The 19497-nt window shown below is 48.7% G+C and overlaps 1 pseudogene; it reads right to left on the bottom strand.

Annotated features, from left to right (window-relative positions):
* Positions 1–4684: 4684 nt before the first annotated feature.
* Positions 4685–16691, bottom strand: LOC101002123 (annotated as a pseudogene).
* Positions 16692–19497: the final 2806 nt, after the last annotated feature.

Raw genomic sequence — 19497 nt, 5'->3', positions numbered from 1 at the left:
TGTGTTGGTTTCCTGGGTACACAAGGTAGAAAAAATTATCACAACATGGGCAGCAGGAGAGAGAACACACTGACCTTCCACTTCTGAGACAGAAATTGATCCAGTTCTCCTGGGCTAAAATCAAGTCATCTACAGGGCTGCGCTTCCTCTCTCTGAGAGCTGCTCCCTCTTGACTTCTCCAGCCCAGAGCGCCACCTGCCAGGCTCGTGGTCTCTCCACCTTCAAAGCCCATACAGTGGCTGATGGAGCTCCCACGAGCACTGCTCTAATCCCCCACTCTCATCCTCCTCCTCCTGCTTGGTGCCTTGTGGCCACACTGAGCCCAGGGACAGTCCAGGCCATCTCCCCCATCTCTGTCAACTCACACACCTGAGCCTCCATCTTCCCCTTTCCAGTCCCCTGCCCTATAGCATAAAGAGTCACAGCTCCAGGGATTAGAAATGCAGCCATTGTGGATAATTTTCCCATCACAGCACCCATTTCCCCTGTATTCAACTCCCTTTACCCCAAAAGACAGCCAGGTCTGGGTGATGGGACTCCTGGTGACACCCCTGCAGCTTCCTGGGATTCAGGAGGTGGGACAAGGAGGCCCAGACAGGAGAGCCCTCTGTGACCATGATCGCCAGGGGTTCATTGGGAGGCCGACCACCAGTGGGGAGTCCGGCATGAACCCTCGGCGATCTGTAGGTGGCCTCCCTCATGCAGGCCAAGCAGGGCCCATGAGGAAGCTCTTCTGAATATTCCCAAGGGAAGATGGGAACGTGGGCTTCTGGTCGCCTTTGCACAGAGGGAAGCAGAAGCAGAAGGCCAATGTAATGACAGTAACACTGGCACATGGTCTCTCCTGAGGCACCCATTAGCTGGGGCCAGCAGAGGGAGGCCTTCTCTGGACCACTCTGGGGGAGGCTGGGAGGTTCACCTTAGAGAGGGAGGATGTGGAGCCACCCCTCCTCTCTCGGCTCTGTAGATTGTCTCTTCTAAGGTTTCTTTGGCTTACCTAAGACCGGTGGCCCAGGGCTAGAAGAACTCTATCCAGTATGGATATACACCTCCTACTCAAAAGTGTCAGCTGGGAGAACTTTGGAACAAGCTGAATAAGGACTCTTACTAGATTTTAACACTTCCAAGATGACTCATAAAACAACACAGTACAGAGACTGCATGGAGGCATGTCCTTTAGAATGGAAGACAGCCAGTGCAAGAACTGAGTCCCATTGTAGATTTGGAATGTCAGGTCATGGCTGTGGTTTCCACCTCTTTCTGGTATAGAAATGACAGCCACACTGCAGCCCTGACCATCATGGAAACACTGGAGGTGTGAGTTACACCTTGTCTCAGGAGGACCTGCTGCTCAGCACTTCCCTCCCTTCCTCACTGCTTGACACCCACTTCCCTCCTGCACACCTCAGCTTGGAGACTCCAACATCACCCTAGCCTCAAGCAGAACTGACTCAGCCATGTAAGAAAGGCCAGAGAGGACGAGGTCAGAAGGAGCCGAGCACCCCAGGGTCCCCCTTCTTAGTTTATGAGAGACTGTCTGACAGGACTTCCTCCTGTTTCAGGAAAATCCTCTTTAGGTGAGGAGACACCCTAAGGTTTAGGAAGGGACCTACCCAGGTATGGACAGGCCCCTGGACCAAGAAGAACCCCTGGAAAGAAAGACCATGATGGATGATCCATCTGCAGGCAACCATAGGGCCTCCCCTGCTGCCTCCCCTACCTGGCTGCCTGGGCAGCCAGGCTCCAAGGCTGAAGGTAAACTCCACCCTGCTGCCTACCTGCCTCTCAGCAATATCAGGGATCTCAAAGGCAGAGACCCAGCCCTGATCCAGATCTGCACCCCAGGCCTAGATCTGCCACAACAGGCCCATAGTGTCCATTCCATGCTGATATCTCATTCCAGGTCAGTCCATATATCTCCCTCTAGGCCCATATCTCCCCCAGGGCCTCCAGCATCTCCCTCCAAGCCTCACCCAAACCCATATCTCCTCGACCATACCCCGACAAATGAAAGAGACTCCTCCAATCCAGTCCGAGACCCACCTCCAGGCCCCATCTCCACCCAGCCCCATTCTACCCAGGTCCGGATCTCCCACCCAGGCCCCATTCCTCACCCAGGCCCGGATCTCCCTCCAGGCCCCATTTCCAAACCCATCTCCCTCCAGGCCCCACCCAGGCCCATTCCTCCAGGCCTGCATTCCTCCACCCAGGCTTCATCTCCCACTCCAAAACCCCATTCACCTCCTGTCTCCAGACCTGTATCTCCACCGGCCTGATTCTAATTTGACTTCAATGCGTCAATTCCAATCTCTGGACGATCTCCAGGACGATTTTATCGACTTATTCTACCGCAGTTTATTCTACTTCTGTCGCATTCTCTTCTGCGTAGTCGTATTCTCTACTTCCAGTTCTATCTCTCGGCGTAGTCGAGATTTCACGTCGATTTCACCTTTAGGTTTAATTTATAAGCAGAGAGCCTTTATTCGGTTTTATTCTAACTGCAGGCCGAGATTCTACCTGAGGCCTCCATTTCTCTGCACTCCAGGCCCATTCCACTCCAGGCCCAGATCTCTACCCTCTGCGCCCATTCACCCAGGCCCAGATCTCCACCTCCAGCCCATAACTCCAACCCCTCCAGGTCCAGATCTCCTCCTCCAGGCCCAGATCTCCACCCCAGGGCTTCTCTCCATCGACCCCTTCCAGGACTCCACCAACATACACACCACGCTTGACGCACTACATGAGCCAGGCTGCAGACAGCGGCCCCAGCCTAGCAGCGACAGGATGTTATTCTGCCTCTGCCCATGCAGTTGACGTATTGACCAAGACTGTGGAGGTGACGTGACGCAGGCTCTTCCTACCTTGCAGAGGCAGCGAGTGCCTACCAAGAGTGGAAATGGCTTCCTGGAAATTGTTCTCACTAGAACTGACACCTTGTGTCCTTCACTATGACCAGCTCAAAACACGTCTCAGATCCAACCTCCCGGACACGAGGTGACTAAAATCTGTGCTGACGTGAAAGACTTTTCATGTATTTTTGTTTTTATCTGTGTTTCAAACTCTTCTCCGTGTATAATATGCGAAATATCTAATTGGTATTATGAACGTTGTCAGAGCAATTGCATCTAATAAACCATTAGGATGTTTCATGCTTGTGTTTCTGGTATGACAGCAGAACCAGTTTAAATGATTTAAATACCCAGGGAAGGATTATGCCATTATTTACAATCTTAGAACTGTTCTTCATCAGCAAAACCCACAACATGTCAATTCTGGATTTTTGTCATTATATTTACAATTTGTCTCATGACTGGAGATCCAGAGAGCTCAACCTATGGTCAGCTTCTCTGCTCCGTCTCTCTGCCTCCCATTTTAAATTATTGTATGGAACATCCAGTAACATAATGCTATAAAATCAAGTGCGTCCCCATGCAAGCTGAGGTGGGTGGATCAATGGATGTCGGAGTTGGAGACTCCCTGGCCCATCACTTAGAGAAAACCAAGGTCTCTGCTAAACATACAGTACCCGCCATGCTCTGTGGTGGCAATTCCGTCAGCCAGCTACTCAAGAGGCTGAGGCAGGAGAATCGCTTGAACCCGGGAGTAAGCAGAAGTCACAGGAGCCGAGATTGTGCCACTGCAGTCTAGGGGCCTCTGGGTGACAGAGCCAGGACTCTGGGCCTGAAGAAATATAGTGCTGAGCAACAGCCTATAATAAGAAACTAGAGGACTCCAGCCACCTATACAGGTTTACGCATCCTCAAGAGGAACGAGAGCCCCCCATTGGAAAAACAGTGTCTAAAATACATCCGCACACACAGTCCCAGAGTTGACAAAGGCTGCTGTAGGTGGTTTAAGGAGGAATAGAATGTCTTCTCCATAGATAACACGGGCCCAAGGGTTACACATAGAAAAAAATAAATCTACACGTATTCTCACACTATAAACCACTTCTTGTTTTTTATCTTGTTGTTGTACATTTTTTATGATTTATATTTAAAATTGAGAAATAAAAGTTAGATACAGTCGTGCTTCACTATTCGTGGGTGATTGGTATCAGGATCTCGGCTCAGATACCACAGTCTGCAGGTGCTCAAGCCTCTTACATAAAATTGTACAGCGTTTGCATATAACCCATGTTCATCCTCCTGTATACATGAAATCATCTCTAGATTACTTATAATTCCTGACACAGCCTACACACCATTCCGTTTGTGTCCATTCAGCATAGTTTTGCTTTTTGGAACTTTGTGGATTTTTTCTCTGAATATTTTTGATTTATAGTTGTCTCAACAAACACCTGTAAATCCCACAGGTCTGGAGGAGCGACTGTGTATTTATGGTATGAAAGATGATGTGTGGACATGTGTCCCCGTGGAGATGAGACTAACAAGGCCTATGACTCTACAGGTGTTTCATCTTGGAATGGCTCTGCCAGCCTTCCAAGTCTGCAGAGAGTAAGAATATCACTTGTTCATCTCATTCACGATCCTTGCAACCTTCTATGCGCTGCATCGTTGGATGGAAATTGGAGTCCCAGACAGAAATTAGGCTCCATTCTGCTTCCAGAAGGTCAGAGTCCAGGGGTGAGAACCCAGTGGAGAACATATGGGGCTATACGGACATAGTAATGATAACACCAGGAACTTTCGGCGAATAAAGAGTCACAATACCTAAAGGATGAGGGCAGTGGTGTTTATTTGAAGAGGAGAGAGCTACATCGAAATGAAAAAAAAATTTATAAGTTTCACTGCTGACAGAAGGCTGAAAGATAGTCTGAGGGCAGGTGGAACAGCATGAGGGAAGGTGGCACAGCATGCGTCTAAGTGCTGTGTTAAGAGGGAGCCTCTTGTATGTTTGGAACTGTGAGTTCCTTAGTGTGATCGCAGCCTCCAGTAGGACTAGGAAGTAAGCCAGTTAGATTGGAGAGGTGGGCAGGGGTCAAGTGAAATGGAGAATTGTGGGCTAAGCAAAGGAGTGTGTTTTCCCTGCAGCAGGCAGTGGGAACCACAGACATTTGTAAGCGAGAGAGAGGCACGTTCAGATTCGTGGTGTGAGTAAGAGCGATGCCCTGAGATGCAGACTCACACCTTCAGATTCCTGCGGCTGGTACATTGGAGCTGTGAAGCCGGTTTTGAGACAGGGCTGTTGTCTCCCTAGAAGACCCCTTCAAGGCCTGACGGTGGTGCTCATGGATAGAAGACAACTTTCGATCTGGACTCAGCATTTGGAAGGTCCGTGTACACGCTGGTATCTGTTGGGGGTGTCTTGGGCCTCTGAGAAGGGCGAGTGATTTTTCCCTGTGTGAGAACGCAGTGATCCAACTGTGCATATGTCACCTCCTGAGGGTCTTGTTCATCAGAGTGCTGGAGAGAGGGAAATGTTGAGTGAGGGAGGGGCTCACATTCTTCAGGACTATTAGGGAATAAGGCAGTATCCACGAGGTTGGGCCGAGGAGGACCTACCTCCCTGTTCACTGTTCTGTCCCCCGCAGGCTCTTGGTCCATTACAGCAGCATCTGTAGGAGACAAAAGTCATCAAAGCAGCTGGGAGGGCACGTCTGGGTCATCATTTCATGAGCAGATACCAACACACCGGGGGAGGCCGTAGGTGCCTGAGGTCCCTGCCAACAACCAGACTCAGACATTCTATCTCTCTGAGCTGAAGGACCCATCCCATGAAGAGCTCTGAGTTCCCATCCCAGTGATTCTGCCTCCCACTTTCTGCCTGTCATGGAACCTTCTCCTGGATGTCAGTGGCTGCAGGGACATGAGGATACAGTTCAGAATCAGGTAATGGTCTGTGAGCTGAAGGCAGGGACAGGGCGTCTGGTGCTCTCTGTAGAAATCCCTGCCTCTGTGGCTCCTGCCTTGGGCCAGAGACCATCCTGCCGGTGAGGAACACACACCTGCGTGCTCCCATCCCACTTCCCCACACGACTCTGAGGTCTGTGGCCTCTGCTTCGTGAGACTTACTCTTTTTGTTGGAGCACCAGCGATGCAGGAGAAAGAAGAAGATGGTGAAGAGGATCATGACCACTGAGGTCCCAATCAGAACATGCAGGTGTCCGGGGTTACCTGGAGGAAGAGGAGACTCCAATAAGAAGCTAATCACAGCAGTTCCTTCTTATGGATTGTCTCTCGTTTCTTGATTGACAGGTAACCATGTGGAATGTCTCCTTAGGACAAGCGGCTTGATGGCGGGAGACCCAGCTTTCTCCTGCTCTCTCAGTTATAGCTCTCACAGTCACCATGGAACCTGCTGAACATACAACTGCTTTAGTTTAGATGTTTGACCCCTTGAAACCTCACATTGAAATTTAACCCCCAGTGTGGGAGGTTGGGCCTCTTGGGAGGTGTTTGGGTCATGGAGGTGGAATCACCATGAATAGATCAATGCTGTCCCACACGACGGGGTTAGCAAGTTCTCCCTCTATTAGTACTCTGGACAGCTGGTTGTTAAAAAGAGCTTGGGGCCGGGCGCAGTGGCTCACGCCTGTCATCCCAGCACTTTGGAGGCCAAGATCGGCAGATCACGAGGTCAGGAGATCGAGATCATCCTGGCTAACACGGTGAAACCCCGTTTCTACTAAAAATACAAAAAATTAGCCGGGCGTCGTGGTGGGCGGCTAAGTAGCTGGGTTAGAGGCATGAACCACCATTCACAGCCTTGTATATTATGCTGGAATCGGTCCCTTCATTTGCACCATGCCTCGTCTTTCTATCACTCCTCTGCCAGGTATTGATTTACATGTAAGAGAAATAAATCTCAGAAAGAAATTAATGAAGCAAGGAATAAACAACTAGGAAAAATCAAACCCAGCAAGCCCTCCCTGCAAATGATTCTACCTCACAAACATATCCTGTATCCATCCACTTCATCTACTCAGTGTCTAAGTCAGCACCACGTTTCACCAGTGGGGCGGGAACCGCCTTTTCCACGGTCTCCTAGATTCCAGTTACACACCTGGGCCTCCCTTATGTTCATGTCAGTCACTATTAATCATGTAGGGATTCCTAGTTAGCCCGAGGTGAATCCAAGGGCTGTGAGTATAAAACACACACTCCTTGTCCTCCTTAGTTTCCTGTGTGCCCAGTGTGCTCTTCTGTCTCTCTCCAGTGGTCTTGTAATTCTCCCATCTCATTCCCAGCATTTCAGGCAGAGCCTCTTCCTTCCACATAAGATTGTTTTCACCTTTGTGCCTTCACGGCTGACAGCTGTGTGTGGAAAATCTTTCCGCCAGTCTTCCATTTTTTTCATTAACATCACAAATACGTGATTAGTGAGACCTTCTCTGTCACCTGAAGTTATACACTCAGCATTATCTATTATTTATTTTAAATTCTGGCTGGGTGCCGTGGTTCACGCCTATAATCCCAGCACTTTGGGAGGCTGAGGCGGTCGGATGACTTTAGATTGGGAGTTGGAGATAGACTGGGCAACATGGTGAGACATCGTCTCTACCAAAAATCTACAAAAAGAATTAGCCAGGTGTGGTGGCAGGTGCCTGTAATCCAAGCTACTCGAGAGGCTGAGGCAGGAGAATCACTTGAACCCAGGAGGCGGAGGTTGCAGTGAGCCAAGATCGTGACACTGCACTCCAGTGTAGGGGATAGAGCGAGACTCTGTCTTAATAAAAATAAATAAATAAATAAACAAACAAATAAATAGATTTTATGCACAGATAATTCCCAATAGATCAGCTATTTATAGGTCCACTTGTGCATTCATTTTCTTTCCTCTCGTTTACCCATCTGCAACGTCAGTGTCCCAAGAGCACAGGCCAAATGCATCCTGTTTACTATTTGTGGAAGGCAGGAGAATCCAGCCCACCCCAAAAATGTGCCTGTCCTAGCCTTCATACCTTGTGAATATGTGATTTTACGTGGAAAAGAGGAATGAAGATTGCAGATGGAATTATGGTTGCTAATCAGCTGAACTGAAAAGGAGGGTATCCTGGATGATATTACGGAGATGATAATGGATTATCTTGGTGAATGCAATATAATCCCAAAGTCCTTAAAAGATGAGGAAGAAGGCAGAGAAAGAGGCGTGGACAAGGAAGAAGGGTCTGAGTGATGCCATGTGAGTCGTGACCAGTCTTTGTGGGTTTTGAGGAAGGAGGAAGGGGACCAGGAGCCAAGGACCGTGGGAGCCTCTAGAAACTGGGACATGTGAAGAGCAGATTCTCGCCTGGAACCTTCGGAGGGAAGGCAGCCTTGCTGTCACCTTGATTTTAGCCCAGTGAGGTGCATTTCATCCTTTGAGCTACAGCACTGTAAGATAATTAAAAAGCCGTTTTGTTTTCATGCACCAATTTTGTGGAAATTTGTTATGGCAACAGTAGGAATGGATTCCAACTGCACAGCCTGAGCATGGGGCCATGGCTGAATGAGTCAGTGAGTCGAAGTGTGCGTGCATGAGCTCTGTTCTCTGTTACTCAAGGCTCTTGCTCTGCTGAGTCAGCCAGGGTTGCCTCATGACCAACAGGAGCTCATTCCTTGGCAAGTGGAACTTCTTTAAAACACCTCACCCTCATTAGATGTTCCCTTCCCTTCCCTCTTTCAAGCCCCCAGGAATTTATCCTCCAGTTAAGAATGCAGGGAGAACAAACACTGCATTTTTCCTGAGAAGGATGTGAGATTTGCAATCATCCTTCCAGCTTGTAGGAGGTCTCAGCCGCAGAAGATTAGAGATTAAGAGACTTCACGGAGCCCTGTGCTGGGCCCAGATCCCTTTTGCTGTTGGAGTGTCTGGAGTTCTGAGAGATGGTGGAAGACAGGCCCACAATCAGAGCTGGGAGGTGCTGAGCCAAGGCTTGACTCCAAGGCTTCCACCTCCCCAGGTTTCCAAAAGCAGAGATAAGAGGGATTCTTTACTCACTGGTTTTGGAGTTTGGTTCAGTGGGTGAAGGCCAACTACGTGAAGGGTTTCCTAGAATAGAGACAGGAGAGAGGTGAGGAAATGAGGGTGCCTGTCCTCTACTCAAGGGAAATCTTTGAGGTTGGTTCACGGCCAACACTGTGTTATCCAACAATGGGTTCTGGGAGTCCTGGGATCCTCTTCTCCATAATTTTTGTATGTGTTACCCATTATCTCGAGACTTTAAGATATAGAGGGAAAACAGGAACACACATTACCTGACTTAAAAATATGTTACAGAGCTATAGTAAACAAAACAGCATGATGTTGGCATAAAGAAAAGTGCATAGAACAATGGAGAAAAATGAAGAACACAGATATAATCTATGCATCTACATTCAATGGCTTTTTTTTTTTTTTTTTTTTGAGATGGAATCTTGCTCTGTCACCCAGGCTGGAGTGCAGAGGTGCATTCTTGACTCACAGCAACCTCCGTCTCCTGAATTCAAGTAATTCTCTTGCCTCAGACTCTTGAGTAGTGGTATGACAGGAGCTGACCACCATGCTCAGCTAATTTTTGTACTTTTAGTGGAGACAGGGTTTTACTATGTTGGCCAGGCGGGCCTCTAACTCCTGATCTCAGGTGATCCACCTACCTTGGCCTCTGAAAGTGCTGGGATTGCAGGTGTGAGCCACCATGCCCAGCCAATCCAATGCATTTTGACAAAAGTGTCAAGAACCTACAATCAGGAAAGGACAGTCTTTTCAATAAACGATGTGGGGAAAACAGGTTATCTGCATGCAGGGAATGAAACTGCACCTCTACCTCTCACCATTCACAAAAGTCAAATCCAAATGAATTAAATACATGAGTCTAAGTCCTGAACCTGTGAAACATGTAGAAGAAAATATTGGGGAAATGCTTCAGGTCATTTGTCTAAGAAAAGACATTTTGTTTAAAACCTCAAAAGCACAAGTAATCAAAGCAAAAAACAGACCACAGGGATTACATCAAACTAAGCAGCTTCTGCACTGCAAAACAAGCAACCAACAAAGTGAAGAGACAACCCACAGAATGCGAGCAAATATTTGCAAACTGTGCGTCTGAGACGGGATTTATAACTGGAAATATAAGAAGCTCACATAACTGAATAAAACAAATAATTTAACTAAAAAATGAGCAAAAGACATGAACAGACATTTCTCCACAAACAAAACATATAAATGGCCATCATGTGTATGAAACACTGTTTATTAACACTCATTATCAGAGAAGTACAAATTAGAATCACAATGAATTATCATTTCACCCCATTAAAACGGCTTTTATCTGCAAGACAGGGAAAACAAATGCTGGCAAGATGGTAGAGAAAGGAGAACCCTGGTATCCTGTTGGTAGGAAGGTAAATTAGTACAGCCATTATGCAGAAAAGTATGGAAGTTCTTTAAGAAACTAAAAAGAGACTGGGCATGGTGGCTCATGCCTGTAATCCCAGCACTTTGGGAGAGCGAGGCGGGCACCTGGCTTGAGGTCAGGAGTTTGAGAGCAGCCTGGCCAACATGGGGAAACCCTGTCTGTACTAAAAAATACGAAACGTAGCCAGGCGTTGTGGTGTGCACCTGTAATCCCAGCTCCCAGGGAGGCTGAGGCAGAAGAATCATTTGAATCCAGGAGGCCTCTGCCTCCCAGAAGGTTGCAATGAGCCTGGATTGTGTCACTTGCACTGCAGCCTGGGCTACAGAGGAAAGCTCTCCCTCGAAAACAAAAACAAAACAAAAACCAAACAAAAACCAAACAAAAGACTAAAAAGAGAATTTTCATAGTATTCACAAATTCACTACTGGGTTTACATCTAAAGGAAAGGACTTCAGTGTATCGAAGTTCTATCTGCACTCCCATGACTGTTCCAGCACAGTTCACACTAGCCAAGATGTGGAGTCAACCTAACTGCCCATCAGTGGATGAATGAATAGAGAGACTGTAGTACATACACACAGTGGAGACTACTCATCCATAGAGATAGTAACATCCTGACATTTGCAGCCACATGGATGGAAATGGAGCTCATTACAAAGAATCCCAATTCTCACCCTTATGCAAGAGCTCTAAAGTGGATCTCAAGAAGGTAGAGAGTAGAATGGTGGCTATCAGAGGCCGGGAAGGTAACGGTGGAGGGTAAAAACAACACAAAACAAAAACCAGAACAGAATATAAATGTATTTATGACCACTAGACTTTACACTTAAAAATGGTAAAGGTGGTCAATTTTATAGGTATTTTTAACCTCAACAAATACTTTTTCAAATGAAAAGAAAAGGTTGTAAGGGTTGCTGGTGATGATATCTCTGTGTGGGTGAGAGGCCAGGATGGGCTTCTGGTGAATGGGTAAGGTTGAGGGGCTGAGGGAACCTCTGATCTCCCCAAACTGAGCCCAGTCTCCCTCCTCTGGGTCTGTCCTGACCAGTTTCTCCATCTGCCTGGGTGCCTGGAGCCCTGACCGCGGACCACCACACAGGCCATGCAGGAGGGTTTGGAGGTGCCCTCTCTGCCATCCTCCGTCCTGATCCCGCCCTCACACCGAAGCTTGGTCTTCTCTCTGAACCTGTCCATGCTTCTCTCCATCATCAGCAGCAAGTTCCTCAGCTATGGCTCTGGGATTATAAGACATGGGACAGGCATGGGGTTTCCTCACCTGTGACAGAAACGTGCAGTGGGTCACTTGGGACTGACCACTCGTAGGGTGCAGTACGGAAAGAACCGAAGCATCTGTAGGTTCCGCCGTGGGTCACAGGGCCCAGAGGGAAGTCGGCCTGGAATGTTCCATTGACGCTTGGCACTGCAGGAAGCCTAAGTTCATGGGTCTCCCCCTCCCTGGATAGATGGTACATGTCAAAGGAGCGCCGGGAGCTGCAGGACAAGGTCACGTTCTCTCCTGCCTGCACTGTGGGGCCCGGCTGGGCTGAGAGAGAAGGTTTCTTATATATACCTGGAAGGAGAAGAGGCAATTTCTTCAGGGAGATTCTTCCTTGTCACAGCTCCCCTCACATCTGAGCTGAGAACTCACTCCTCTGATCTATGACCTAATGGTCTCTCTGTCTCTCACCCTCCACCCCGTGTCTCTTCACGTCTATTTCCTCCTTCCACTTTCTCTGTCTCTCTAGGTCTCTGATCTCACTTCCCCAGCCCGTGGTGTGTTTTCCCTTTTTGTATTGTTTTCTTCTCTCTGACCCTCCTTGGATTGTTGACTTGATCTTCCTTTTTCTTTAATTCTGAGTTTCTCACTTTCTGTTTTGTTCATAACCTTCTGCACATTTCTATCTATTATCTATCGATCGATCTATCTATCTACTACCTGTCAATCTATCAATTATCTATCTGTAATCTATATCTATGTATCATGTATCTCTCTATCAATTGTGTGTCTCTCTATCTATCCACCATCTATCTATTATCTATATCTATGTATCATCTGTCTGTTCCCTCTCTCTCTGTCTGCCTCTTCTGTCTTCATCTACATATTCCATTCATTCATCTATCTATCTTATATCTATCTATCTATCTATCATCATCATCATCTCCATGTATCATCTATCTATCAATCGCCATCTATGTATCTATAACCCATCCACCATCTTTACCGTCTACCGTTTTATCATCTATCTATATTCATTCACCCATCTACTATTTGTCTCTCTCCATTGCCTTGTCTTTCTCAGTCTCTAGTTCTATTTGAATTCTGCAATCCATCCCCACATCTTTATCTTTCTGTCTTTGTGCCCTGCCCTCAGGGTTCTGATTTTGTTTCTCCTCCCTTCCATCATTCTCTCCACTCCTCTGCCCTCTTTTTCTGCCTCTTTATGTAGTTCAGAGTCTCTAATCTCCTTCCTTCTGTCCATTCCCTCTGTATGTTTATGTCTTGCTTTCTGGTGTTCCTGATTTCTCTCTCAGTTCTCAGTAATCCTACTACATGTGGGGTTATGTGAATATGAGCCTCAGGAATCCAGTCTGGGGACCCAAAGTATACAGGTTGCGTTCTAGCCACGATATCCGGGATGATGACTCTCCACTGCACGAAGGCAGAGGTGTCAGAATCAACACGGCATCTGTAGGTGCTACAAGGCCTGAGGCCACAGGCTGACTCAGGACAGAAATAAGGGTGTCCTGTTCTCCTGGTAGAAACACTTTGTGGAGGTAAAACAACAGCTTGTAACCTGTGCCAGTACCTGGCTGTGTCAGCACAGAAGGACGCCTCTCTGGGACATGTCTGTGTGTCTGGGTGTCCCCTTTAACTCTTTCTATCTTTTCTACCCCTGTATGGCCCCCTGTGTCTGTCCTCTGTTATGACACCTGGGTCACCAGGTCTCCTGTTTCTCTGTCTCTACAGCACCAAGTGAGTCTCTCTCCATAGAATCCCACACTATCTTCCTCATGACCACCCGGGCTCTGTCCTGATCACACTCTGTGTCCCAGTGACAATGAGAAGAATGTCCGGACACTCTCACCTGTGACAGATGTCCAGGGGGTCACTGGGAGCTGACAACACATAGTGGGAGGAGTGACAGAACCAGAGTATTCTAGGTCCCTGCAAGGTCAGACGCCGTGGAATTGATGGAATGAAGCGGCCTTGGGAACCCCACCATGGAGCTCTCCAACAAGGTGCAAGGGCTTCTCAAAGTTCACCTCACTGTGCAGAAAGAAGTGCTCAAACACGGTGCATCTGACAAACACAGTGCACTGTCTCTCCTGATTTCACCAGGCACTGGAAAACAGAGTAGGTTTTTGTGACTCTGGCAAAAGAGAGGCTTTGGGATTTAGCTACGCTTCCCTTTGTCATCATATCCATGGTACCTGGAATGAGTGAGGTTCCCTCCCGGCTGTCTGCCCTTTCTCCTCCCTCTCTGTGTCTCCCTGTCTTTTATCTCAGGTGTCCCTCCATCTGTGTCCTCCTCTCTGTCCGCCTCTGTCTCTAGTAGCCTCCCACGCCTTCCCATCTGGCCTGCTTCCATCTCTTAGGCTGTTGTATCTGTTTCCCTACCACCCCTTCCCAAGCTGCCCATGGGGGCTGGGAAGAGGAACCCTGCAGCTGCATATCCAGGCTCTTAGCAGCCTGGCCCACCCATGGGATGTCCTGGAGTCCCTGGGAGGAGGAATGAACTGATCAGTAAGGTAGGCACCAGTGTCCACACCCTCCTGTGCCTGGTGGGGATTGGGAGCCTCCTGTCATGCCTGTGTCTTCTCCATGGCCTCAGCTTCCACAGGTGGTGGCCTGGTGCTGGTTCGAGGAGCACGACCCCTCCCTATGTGATGGATTTCAGGTGCATCATGTCCCGCCCTTCCTGATCTCGGGAAGGCTAACCTCTCCTTGTTTGGTTTCCTTTAATTAATTGATTAATTAATTGATTTTTGCATTGTATGCCTGCTCTTTTCACCCAGTGGCTGAGGCGTAGCAACTGGCTCACTGCAACTTCTGCCTCCCAGATTCAAGCTGACAATCCAGTCGTTGGCCTACTGCGGCCCACCACCATGCCCGCTATCAAGCTAGTTTCTTAACTTGTACTTGACCATGTTCCTGTGTTGGTTTCCTGTTGCTGCTGCAGAAAAATTATCCCAAACATGGTGGTGCAGGAGAGAATACACTGACTCCTTCCACTTTTAGAGTCAGAAATTGGATCCAGTTCTCCCTGTGCTAAAATCAAGTCGTCTACAGAACTGTGTTCCCTCTGGAGACTCCGCAGAGCGGTTCTCTTGACTTCTCCAGCCTGTAGAGACCACCTGCCATTGTGGCTCGTGGCCTTCCTCCACCGTCAAAGCCCACAGTGACTGATGGAGTCTCCCACGACGCTGCTGTAATCCCCACTCCCCTCTCCTCCTCCTCTCGTTTGGTGTCTTGTGATTCCACTGAGCCCAGTGGGACAGTCCAGGCCGTCTCCCCATCTCAAGGTCAACTCATCAACAACCAGAGCTCCATCTTCCCCTTCAGTCCCCTGCCCTATAGCATAAAGAGTCACAGGCTCCAGGGATTAGAATGTAGCCATATTGTGGACAGTTATTCTTCCCATCACAGCACCCATTTCCCTGAGTTCAATCCCCCTTTACCCCAGAGACAGTTAGGTCCTGGGTGATGGGACCCTGGTGGACACCCCCAGCAGAAGCTCTGGGATTCAGGAGGTGGGACAAGGAGAAGCCCTGACAGGAGCCCTCTGACCTGTGACCCTGATCACCAGGGGGTCACTGAGTGCCGACCACTCAGTGGGGTAGTGCGGGTATGAGCCCCGACATCTGTAGGTCCCTGCGTGTGCTGGGGTCACAGGACCCATGAGGAAGCTCTCCTGGAATATTCTGCCGGGGAAGATGGGAACGTGGCTTCTGTCATCTTTGTACAGAGTGAAGTTGGTAAAGTTGTTAAGTCCATCACGATAGTAACACCGAAGGGTCACGTTTCCTCCCTGAGGCACCAGAGCGCTAGGCCGGGCAAACAGGAAGGTCTTGTCCTGACCACCTGGGGGAGAAGGAGGCGCCGCCTTAGAGAGGAGGATGTGGAGCCGCCCCTCCCTCCATGTGCTCAGAAGATTCTTCCCCTTTCCATGTTTCTAAGGCTCCTACCACACCTGGGTGTCCAGGGCTACAGGAAGAACCTATCCAGCATGGACATGGCGTCTCCCTACAACAAGGGTGTCAGCTGAGAGCTTTGAACAAGTGCTGAATAAGGGACTCTTACTAGATTTTAACACTTCATGATGACTCACATAAAACAACACAAAGTAGACACGGGATGGAGGGCATGTCCTTTGTGAATGGAACATCAGCCAGTGCATGAACTGAGCCCCCGTCAGAAGATTTGGAATGTCAGGGTCATGGCTGTGGTTTCCCCACCTCTTCTGGTAGAGTGACAGCAGCCACACTGCAGCCCTGACCGTCATGGAAACACTGGAGGGTGTGAGTGACACCTTTGTCCTCAGAGGACCTGCTGCTCCTAGCGCTGCTTCCCTCCCTTCCTCAGTCGCTGACACCACTTCCTCCCTGCACACCTCAGCTTGGAGCACCCCAAGCTCACCCCACTCTTCACAGAGCTTGACTCAGCCAAGGGTAAGAAAGCCAGAGAGGAGCCGAGCACCCCAGGGTCCCCCCTTCTTAGTTTATGAGACACTGTCTGACAGGACTTCCCTCCTGTTTCAGGAAAATCCTCTTAGGTGGGGAGATGACACCCTAAGGTTTGGGGAAGGACTCTTGCCCGTGTATCAGACAGGCCCTCTGGACCAGGAAGAACCCTGGAAAGAAAGATCATGATGGATGAAGTCATCTGCAGGCAAACCAGGGCCTCCCCACCTGCTGCCCCAGGACTGTTTGTCTGGGCAGCCAGGCCCTTGCTGGGCTGAGAAGGTAAACTCACCCTGCAGCTGCCTACCACCTGCCCCGCAGCAGGGGATCTCAGCTGTGCAGGGCCAGCCTCCTGATCCAATTCTGCACCCCAGGCCTAGATCACATACAACAAACCCATATCTCCCACTCCATGCTGTTGCTCTACTCGAGGGCCCGTAGCATATCTCCACCCCAGGCTCATATCTTCCATTCCCAGGCTCACCCTCTGGCCAGGCTCCCTGTCCCAAGGCCCATATCTCCACTCCATTTCCATATCTCCACTGCAGGATCCTCCACCCCAGGCCCCATATCTCCAATCCAGACCCCATATCTCCCTCCCAGGCTCATATCACAATTCCAGGCCCATGTGTCTCCATTTCCATTTACTATCTCCCTCCAGGCTCCTACTCTCCTCCAGGCCCCACAGGATCACCACTCTCCAGGCCCATGGCTTCAGCTCCAAACCCATATCTCCTCCAGGCTTATATCTCCCTCCAGGCCCTATCTCACACATTTCATATCTCCACTCCAAGTCCATATCTCCACTCCAAACCCGTATCTCACTTCAGGCTCCTATCTCCACTCCAGACCCATATCTCTACTCCAGGAACATATTTCCACTCCAGGCTCCTATCTCCACTCAGGCCCAGATCTCCAGCCCAGGCCCAGATCTCCACTCTAGACCCGTATCACCACTGCAGGCCCGGTATCTCCCTCCGCGGCTCATGTCTCTACTCCAGGATCCTATCTCTATTCCAGGACTGCATCTACTCCAGACCCCAAATCTCCTCCAGGCCATCTATCCAGGCCCTGTCTCCACTACAGGCTTCCAGATCTCCACTCCAGGCCCAGGTCGCCACTCCAGGCCCAGATCGCCACTCCAGGCCCATCCCTCCATACCAGGCCCATGTCTCTTCAGGCCCATGCTCCACCCATTTATATCTCCATTCCAGGCCCCAGATCTCCTCCAAGATCATATCTCCACTCCCGGGCCCATAACTCCAGCCTCCAGGTCCAGATCTCCCTCAGGCTAGGTCTCCCTGGCGGCGCTTCCTCATGATTCCTTCCGGACTCCCCGCCTGCATGCAGCTGGCGACCGCCGGCTGGGCATGGTGTTGCGGTCGCAGACAGGCGGCCAGCCCCAGCCCAGCTGTAGCTTTGGGATGTTATCAGCCTACCCATCGAACAGCGTGCTGACCACATCATGGGAGGGTGACGGCGTGCATGAGCTCTTCCCTCTGCTTGCATGTGAGGTGCAGCAGGGTGGCATGGGAAGCTTTGGAAATTGTTCTCACTAGGGCGGCACCTTGTGTCCCTTCACTATGACCAGCTCAAAACCGTCTCAGATCCAACCTCCGGGACCACAGGTGACTAAAATCTGTGCTTTGTGAGAAAAGACTTAATATGTGCACAATTTGTTTTTATCTGTGTTTCAAACTCTTCTCCGTGTATAATATGCGAAATGTCTAATAGGTATTATGAACGTTGTCAGAACAGGTAGCGAAGGCAGATAAACCATTAGGATGTTTCATGCTTGTATTTCTAGTATGACAGCAGAACCAGTTTAAATGATTTAAATACCCAGGGAAGGATGCATGCATTGTTACAATCTTAGAACTGTTCTTTATCATAAAACCACAACATGTCAATTCTGGATTTTTGTCATTTTATCTAGTTGTCTGCTTGACCTGATTCCAGAGTCCCAGCACATGGTTCGCTCTCTGTCTGTCTCTCTGCCTCCCTCATTTTAAATTGTATGGAAATATCCAGTAACATAATGCTATAAAAAATCAAGTGTCCCCCAGCACTTTGGGAAAGCCAGGGTGGAATTTAGGATCCAGCGGAGGTTGGGAGTTCAGAGACCTCCCTGGCCCAGCAAGTGGCCATGTCTCTGCTAAACACTTATACAAAAATTAGCCATGCACGGTGGTGGGCACCTGTCATACCAGCTTCTCAAGAGGCTGAGGCAGGAGAATGCAGCTTGAACCTGGAGGCGGAAGTTACTGATGTGAGCCGAGGATTGTGCCGCACAGTCAGCCTGGGTGGCGAGACTCTGCCACAGAAAGAAATATAAGAAAAGCGTGTAGCAAATAGCTATAATAAGGAAACTAGAGGACTCAGCTACCAAATTTTTAAGGGTTTGCTTATAAGCCCACCACAGGATGTGCAGCATCCTCAGAGAAGCGAACACAGAGGCCCTTACATCGGAAAACAGTGTCCTAAAATACATCAAAATTGCACCACACAGTCCCGTTAGAGTTGACAGAGGCTGCCGTGTGGTTTAAGGAGGAATAGAATGTCTTCTCCATAGATAACACGGGCCCAAGGGTTACGCACAGAAAAAAATAAATCTACACGTATTCTCACACTATAAAACACTTCTTGTTTTTTATCTTGTTGTTGTAAATTTTTTATGATTTATATTTAAAATTGAAAAATAAAAGTGAGATACAATCGTCCTTCACTATTCGTGGGTGATTGGTATCAGGATCTCGGCTCAGATACCACAATCTGCAGGTGCTCAAGCCTCTTACATAAAATGGCACAGGGTTTGCATATAATCCATGCTCATCCTCCTGTATACATGAAATCATCTCTAGATTACTTATAATTCCTGACACAGCCTACACACCATTGCATTTGTGTCCATTCAACATAGTTTTGCTTTTTGAAATTTTGTGGATTTTTTCTCTGAATATTTTTGATTTATAGTTGGCTCAACAAACACCTGTAAACCCCACAGATCTGGAGGAGCGACTGTGTATTTATAGTATGAAGATGATGTGTGGACATGTGTCCCCGTGGAGATGAGACTAACAAGGCCTATGACTCTACAGGTGTTTCATCTTGGAATGGCTCTGCCAGCTTTCCAGGTCTGCAGAGAGTAAGAATATCACTCGTTCATCTGATTCACGATCCTTGCAACCTCCTATGCGCTGCATCGTTGGATGGAAATTGGAGTTCCAGACAGAAATCAGGCTCCACCTGCTTCCAGAAGCTCAGAGTCCAGGGGTGAGAACCCAGTGGAGAACATATGGGGTTATATGGACATAGTAATGATAACACCAGAAACTTTCGGCGAATAAAGAGTCACATTACCTAAAAGATGAGGGCAGAGGTGTTTATTTGAAGAGGAGAGAGCTACATTGAAATGATAAAAAAATTTGTAAGTTTCACTGCTGACAGAAGGCTGAAAGATAGTCTAAGGGGAGGTGGAACAGCATGAGGTAAGGTGGAACAGCATGAGGGTAGATGGAACAACATGTGTCTAAGTG

Source organism: Papio anubis, chromosome 20 (genome assembly GCF_008728515.1).
Source record: "Papio anubis isolate 15944 chromosome 20, Panubis1.0, whole genome shotgun sequence".
NCBI lineage: Eukaryota > Metazoa > Chordata > Mammalia > Primates > Cercopithecidae > Papio > Papio anubis.
The sequence above is the reverse complement of the archived record's forward strand: the minus strand, read 5'-3'. Positions and strand labels throughout refer to the sequence as shown.